Source organism: Peromyscus californicus, unplaced genomic scaffold, assembly GCF_007827085.1.
Source record: "Peromyscus californicus insignis strain IS unplaced genomic scaffold, ASM782708v3 Scaffold_20__1_contigs__length_68692818, whole genome shotgun sequence".
Taxonomy (NCBI): Eukaryota; Metazoa; Chordata; class Mammalia; order Rodentia; family Cricetidae; genus Peromyscus; species Peromyscus californicus.
The window spans coordinates 44,624,471-44,632,497 of record NW_026294503.1 but is presented as its reverse complement, the minus strand read 5'-3'; positions in this window follow the sequence as shown (position 1 = coordinate 44,632,497).

Genomic DNA, 8,027 nt, shown 5'->3' with positions numbered 1-8,027 from the left:
CCGGCCTGGCACTAGTCCCTGCTGAACTTGACCTCAAGTGGTGACCTTTGGAAAATCAGGGCAGAGGGGCAGGGTTGGGGGATTGTGCGTACACACAGGCAGAGCTTGCCAAACTCCCAAGAGTGGAATTAGCCCTGGAAGAAACACACATACACAGGAAAGCCACGTTTGATGCTGCTGAGGCCTCTGAGCATCTGTGAGATTCCAGGTTTGTATTAAATACAACCCGGGGAGCCGTAGGCAGATACACCTGGAAAACCGAGCTGCCGGCCAACATGCCTTGTTTATCCTGTCTTTCACCACGTTCCTGGCAAACACCCTCTCTCCCTTTGTCCCACTGATCTGGCAATGTCCCACCACCCAGGGAAATCCCCTTCCACCTGCTCCACAGCTGTGCCGGCAAACGCAGCAGGCAGACCTGGGCCTCCATAAGCATTAACCACACAAACCCAGAAATGACCCAGGAACAGCCATCCCCCCACCCCCCCACCCCCGCCTCTGTTCAAGGTCTTGCTCTCCCAAACAGTCACATCATATGCTTTCTGTGCTCAGTCCTACAACCCTCTTCCCCAGTCCGGCAGGCTGGAGGGTGATCTTTCCCTCCCAGCCCATCAAAGGGTCATGGTGATGGGCCAGTCCTCACTTAGTACCATCCCCAGGCCTGACGATGAACTGTACCAGACTTGTTCTTGGCTCCCTCCTGCCACACCAAATGAGCTATGCTTCTCTCAGAGACAATAAGATCTGGCTCCAATGGTTTGACCTTCCCAAGAACCTGTGTCCTGAATCCCCAACTCCTTCCTCCTCGTCAGCTCTGTCATTCCTGGGGGCATGCAGGTGACCAAGTGTCTCTTCCCTTAAACAGGCCTTGTTTGGGCTTATACTTGCTGAGGTTTCAAATCCATGGTCAGCTGGCTCTGTCATTTCTGGGTGGTGGTTTGAAGCAGAGCATTGTGGTAGAAGGGTGTGAAGGGACAAAATTGCTCTCCCTTGGTGGCCAGGAAGTGTGCTTGGGGTTGGGGGCAATACACCATTCAAAAAAGCATGTCCCGCCGGGTGGTGGCGCATGCCTTTAATCCCAGCACTTAGGAGGCAGAGGCAGGCGGAGCTCTGTGAGTTCTGAGGCCAGCCTGGGCTACAGAATGAGTTCCAGGAAAGGCGCAAAGCTACACAGAGAAACTCTGTCTTGAAAAACCAAACAAAACAAAAAAGCATGTCCCAATGACTGACTTCTCCAAACAGGCCCCACCCCGTAGTAGCCCAATAAGTCATAAGTGCAGGAAATGGCAGGAGTCAGTGCCCTCTGAGCCAATCACTTCTCAAGAGCATCACCAGCTAGGGACCACCATGAATCTCTCAGGAGGATACTTCAGACACCCACAACATCCCCTTGAGCCAATATCCTCTTCTGACCATTCCTCGTGTCTTTGTTCCTTTTGTTACAAAACTTCCTCGAAAAGCAGGCCTGTTGGGCTGGTAGCTCACTAGAGTGCCTGCCTAGCACTTACAAAGACCCAGGTTCCATCCCCAGTAAAAACCAAGGGTGGTAGCAGATCTGCAGGTTCTGGAGGAGTAGGGAGCTGGCACCAGTTGTAGGAGCATCATCTGTGGGACCCAGTCAACAGGGCTGGTTCAGCCAGCTCAGCTAATCCCAGGATGCAGCCCCCCCCCATCCTCCCCCCTGCCGTCAGCCTCAGAACTGTGGTGCTGCAAGGCTGGGCAGGCCTCTTCTGAGAAGCCTGGGACAGAAACTTGACCCCTTGGCTTCCACTTCTCACCTGTGGGACAGAACACCTGCCATGTTGCAGGAAAGGGGCAGAGGGCAGAGCTGCAGATATGGAGGCTTTAGAGGTGTCTGTCTCGGCACAGTCTCCAGGATGCCATACACATGCTGTGCTGCTGAAGGGTATGTGTATGTATGTGTTGGGGGTAGGGGGATTGTTTTGTTTTAGACAGGGTCTCTCTACATAGCCCTGGCTGTTCTGGAACTCACTTTGTAGACCAGGCTAGCCTTAAACTCACAGAGATTTACCTGCCTCTGCCTCCCAAGTGCTGGGATTAAAATCATATGCCACCACCGCCTGGCATGTGTTCCTTTTTAAGACTCAGTTTCACTATGTAATTCTGGCTTAAATGTGTTATGATTAAAGGCATGTTCCATGGTGCCCAGCCTCCCTAGTATATTTAGCATGAAATCCAGACCTCCTCCATCATCCCAGCCCAGCCACTTCTCAGGCCTCACTCAGCCACTCTGGACATGCTGGGCATCCTGCTGTTCCCCGATGACATGTGCCAGAGGGAATTTTGCACATGCATCTCCTTGGGTCTGGACTGTTCCTTCTTCTCAGTTCCCAGCAGACTCACTTTTGCTTGCGACTTAAGTCTAGTTTGTTACACATCACTCACAGAAATTTTGCTGCCCACTTGGCCTGGCACAGAACACCTGTACCCAGAATGGCCTGGGGAATAAACTCATGCTGGACCTCTGAAGGATGCTCAAAGCCACAGTCAACTATGGCTCTCAGGAGCTCCAGCTTCAACAGAAAGTCCCCGGAAACCAGAACTGTGAATGGAGACATAAGATCCTTTGACATCTTTCTTTGGGGGAGCTGTAGTGCTCTCCTGGGGTGCTTGGGGCTCTTCATCTTCATCATAATCCAAAAGCTCATTTTCCACATCCTGTTCTGCCATGGTACTGTCGCCCGGTTCACTTCTGAGAGCTTCGAAGAGAGTCGCCCATCTGGTTGTAGGTCGCACCTCTGGACATGAGCTGCAACGCTTACTGCCTGAAGCCCAACTTGGGTCTTGCTCACTGGGCTTATCACTTACCACATTGGGCACCAGATGTTGCTTGAATTTCTAAAGGTCTTATAATAAAAAACCCCGGAGCCAGATATTGGGGTAAATGCTGAAAGATCAGAGAGACAAAGGAACAAGCCACTAGAGAAACATCTCACCTCACCAACTCTACAAATCCTCTGACTGAAAGTCTCTGAATCCTCAGCCGAAACAGCTCCAGCCAAAAAAAGCCTCCAGCTGAAAAGTTAGTTCCTGTCTCCTCATGCCTTATATACCTTTCTCCACCCAGCCATATTACTTCCTTCCTAGTGCTGGGATTAAAGGTGTGTGACTCTCTGCCTGGCTGTTTTCTCTCCTAGACTGAGTCAATCTCATATAGTCCAGGGTGGCTTTGAACTTACAGAGATCCAGATAGATCTCTGCCTCCCGAGTGCTAGGATTAAAGGTGTGTGCCACCACTGCCTGGCCTCTATGTTTAATCTAGTGGCTTGTTCTGTTCTCTGATCTTCAGGCAAATTTTATTAGGGTACACCATATATCACCACAGCTCTATTTTTTTAATCTTATTTTTATGTTTTATTTATGTATATTTGGGGGTGTGGAGAGATGTGGAGGGATATGTGCATGCTCATTACTCCCTGGAGTTGAAGTTCCCAGGCAGTTGTGAGCCACCATGTGGGTGCTGGGAACTGATTTTGGGTCCTCTGGGAGAGCAGCCATCTTTCCAGCAGTACCTTTCTATGTTTTTGCTTGTTTGTTTTTTGTTTTTTCAAGACAGGGTTTCTCTGTGTATTATAGCCCTGGCTGTCTTGGAACTCACTTTGTAGACCAGGCTTGCTTCAAACTGGAAGAGATTCACCTATCTCTGTCTCCTGAGTACTGGGATTAAAGGGGTGAGCTGCCACTACACCACCACCACCACCTTGCATGCTATTTTTTACAACTGATTGGGAAAAGGAAAGGAAATGGCCTCCTGAGACCCGCAAGGAATGCAGCCCTAGGGACACCTTGATTTTAATCCAGTGAGACTCATCTCAGATCACCTCCAGAGCCAGCGATGATAAATTTGTGCTCTCAAGTCACTGAACTTGTCATAATCTGTTATGGAAGCAGTAGAAAAGTAGTTAATATACTAACTCATAATACGTTTGAACAAAAAGCCAGTCTAAAAACATTCCAGAAAATCATACTGAGAATGAAAGTAGAGATTTGTAACAAAAGTGGAGTGATTACAAATGCTTGTAAATGATTCAACACACTTTTTTATTTTTGAGTCAGGGTCTTACTTTGTAGCCACTTCTGCCTACCTCTGCCTCCTAAGTGCTGGAATTAAAGGCGTGCACCTTGCAGTAGCTCCCTTTCTGCACATACTCTGACTGCTCAAGGTTCAGTCAGTTGTTTACTGTCTGGGACCCCTCACCAGCTTAGAGCTACATGCATGGGTCAATGTAAAACATGCAAGACCAGCCAGCCCCCATGGCAGCTCAAGGACAAAGCCTGGGATCTGTCTAGATCTGTCCAAAAATGATAACTGTAACCTTCAACCAGTAAATTCAAAGGTTACACACCCTCACCCCAATCAATATGATGCTAAGACTAGTACCACCCTGCTTGTGGTTTTTCCTTTAAAACCCCCTCACCCTGAGAGCTCAGGACCATCCTCCTCCACCCGCTGTGTCCAGTGTTGGACACAGACCAAGCCCGGTCTTGCTTGTTATCAATAAATCTCTGTGTGTTTTACATCGGATATTGGCTCTGTGGTGGTCTTGCTCTGGCGTCTTGTGAGGCGGCCACAATACAACCATCTGTAATTCCAGTTCCAGGGGATCTGACTTCTGGAGTTCACAGGCACCAGACACAGGCATGGTACACTAACATATGTGTAAGCAAATCACCCATACACATAAAAATTAACTAATTAATTAAAATAAATAAATCATTTTTGAAAGAGGAAAATAAAATGGAAAACAAAAATATTATTGATAGACTCAATAAATTCCATGATAAGTATTTTGAATCCCTGGTATTAGGTTTCTCCGCCAACGCAGTAAGACAAATCTAGCCCAATTAAAAGGTAAAGGACCAGTCTTGATCTGAGCAAAGCACTCCCGGGTGATCTGGGGGAAGGAAGGAGGAGAAATCCCATGGCAGATCTATGAACTTGAGCTTAAATAATACCCTGTAGGCTCGGTCTTGAGCAGCTCCAGGGGAAGAGCTGCTGCTTGGCCAGCTTTCTGAAGGGCAGGATTTGGGGGAGGGAGGTGAGGCAGAGCTTCCAACGGAACACTCCACAGTTGGTTTTTTTTTTGTTGTTGTTTTTGTTTTTTCAAGACAGGGTTTCTCTGTGTAGTTTTGGAGCCTGTCCTGGATCTCACTCTGTAGACCAGGCTGGCCTCGAACTCACAGAGATCCACCTGCCTCTGCTTCCCAAGTGCTGGGATTAAAGGCGTGCGCCACCACCGCCCAGTTTCACAATTGGTTCTTTCTGAAGCAAGGTGTCAGGGCCAGGCAGGTTAGTACATGGCAGTCATTTTAGTACTTGGGAAGGCGAACAAGAGAAGCAAAAGTTAGAGGTTAGCTTGGCTTATATAACAAGACTTTACAAAAAGAGAGAGAGAGAGAAAGAGAGAGAGAGAGAGAGACAGAGACAGAGACAGAGAGAGAGACAGAGAGAGAGACTCAGAATGGTTAATTTCAGTGAAGAGGGTACAAGGACATAGATGGGGCTCCCTGGAAAGATTGTCAAAGTTGGTTTAAAACCAGCTCTGCTCCAGAAGAGGGGACAAGAGAGGAGACCTGGTTTTTTGTTTTCCCTCCTTCATAGCCAAGCACACACGTGTGATTTCTTCCTTGATCCAGTGGCAGGCCTAAGAGCTGAGACATCGCCCGACCATCTGGCCCTCTGCGCCAAGCATGAAGGGACCTCAAAGCACCTGCTCCCTGTTAGGACCTTGGCCTGGAGCTCACGGAAGGAGAGAACAATCTAGCCATAGGACTCATAGGAGGTGTCAGCCACAGGACCTTGCACAGAGTGAGGTGGAAACTCAGGGGACTTGTGTTTGCCTAGGATCCTGATCCCAGGAGCTTACGGGTAAGAGAATAATGAGCTGAAGGAGAACACAGGAGTCTGGGAGCAAAGCCAAGTCAGGGAGGAGCAGCCTGAAGAGTTGGGTTCTCCCTGTGATGAACAGCTAGGAGCAGGAGGAAGGAGGAAGGTGAGCCCTGACTGCCCGCTGGGGACAGTCACTTGATCCCATGGGGCACTGTGGGGCAGGAAGGAGCTGCTACACAGGGACGAAACTGAGTTTGGGAAGGACCACACTGACTGGAATGGAGAATTAGAGACGAGCAAAAGAAGGTGGCAGCCTGGGAAGGAAGTAGCTGCTACAATAATGGCTCCAACTGTATTGCTGTGCAGGGATGGGGCCATGTGAGGAGACAGGACTCAGGAGTAGCAGACTAGTCGCTGGCTAGGTAAGCTATGGTTGAGAAAGTGTAAAGGTTGACACCTTGGTCTTGGGGGATATTTGATCACACTGGGAACCCCAAGTTTGCATTTGCGTTAATTAAATAAAATAATCTTGGGTCAGGAGGCTGCATTAGCAAATAGTCAACTGAAAGTAATCATAGAGCATCAGAGGGCATCCTGGAGAGCTAGAGAGACACAGGAAGTAGTAGGGTGGGGTTTGGAGTGGCACAGCTTTTTCTGGTGTGTGTGGCTAAGGAAGGACAGGTCTTTCAGAGACACCAGCAAGGATGGAAAGTTAGCTAATTGCATCCCAGCTACTCCGAGCTAGCAGGTTGTCACCCCAGCCTTTGAATCTCAAGTCTTATTCATAAGTAGAATGACAGAGATTTAGTTCAAGCTACCTTTAGCCGCAGAAGCAGGGCAGATACCTGTGGGAACAGAACTCCCACCAGGCTGCAGCCTGAGTGGCCAAGTCATTGCTAGAGAAGCAGGCTGGAAACTGCAGAATTGCAATTTCTGGCTGAAATAGCAATAGATTAAGGCACAGCCACTGTGTCAAAGTTAAAACAACACCTCGGTGTCTGATGGAGGCTACTAAGTGGCAAGGGCAGCCATTTACTATCACTGTCAGGGGGACCAGCCTCCAGTAACACAGGGCTCAAAGGGAAATCCACAGAGTCAATGTGTCCTAGACTTTTTTTTTTTATCTGAGGGGATTAGAGAAAGACACTCACACTCTTTCTTGATGATTTCCCTCTTTATTCTCTATTCTTTTACAGTATAATTTTTCTCTACAGCTTATATACCCCAACAAAGTTTTTCAAGCAATATAGGAATTACAATGTAGTTACATTCTATTTTTTCAAGTGAATGATTATAATGAATACACATAAAACATGTTTTTCATCTCCCTTACATGATTAAAACAAAGTCACCCCAATAACCCGTATACATTTACATCTAAGTAACTTGTTACAGATTAACAGAATATGGGCAAGCAGAGGGTATTTTTTTCTCAGCCAATTCTTTTGTTGGCAGGCTGCATATTGTGGTTACAAAGAAAGAATCAATCACTTTATTATTTATCTTGAAAAAGTAATCTTATAAGGAATCTTAAAGGAATCACAAACCTAAGCTTTTATATGTAAAAAACAGTCAGTTCTACTTTAAATCTTTAAGGTGCATACACACTCATCAATAGTTTCTTATATCAGGAGATTGAGGGTAGAAATGGATACAAGGAACTAATCATCACCTTTGTTCATCAACCAACCTTAGCAAGGAAAGTTTGTCAGCTAGTAACAATTGGGCTGCCTTGTGTTTTTGACCTCAGCTATGTGTCCTTGTGAACTTTAGATTGTTTTCTGTTTTTTTTTTCATATCAAAGCTAGACAGTACAAATATTATAAAAACATTTGCTCTAACCTAAAGTTATTTTAAGGCTTTGTTTCAACCACGATGCACACCGAAACCTGTGACTGCATCTTTCAACATTAAGATTAGAGGAATTCGAGCCAGCTTGGCTCCTGGGATTCAACTGATTTTCTTTTTTTTTTTTTTTTTTTTTTTTTGGTTTTTCGAGACAGGGTTTCTCTGTGTAGCTTTGCGCCTTTCCTGGTACTCGCTTTGGAGACCAGGCTGGCCTCGAACTCACAGAGATCCGCCTGCCTCTGCCTCCCGAGTGCTGGGATTAAAGGCGTGCGCCACCACCGCCCGGCCTCAACTGATTTTCTTAATCATTAACTTGAACTGCGATCTA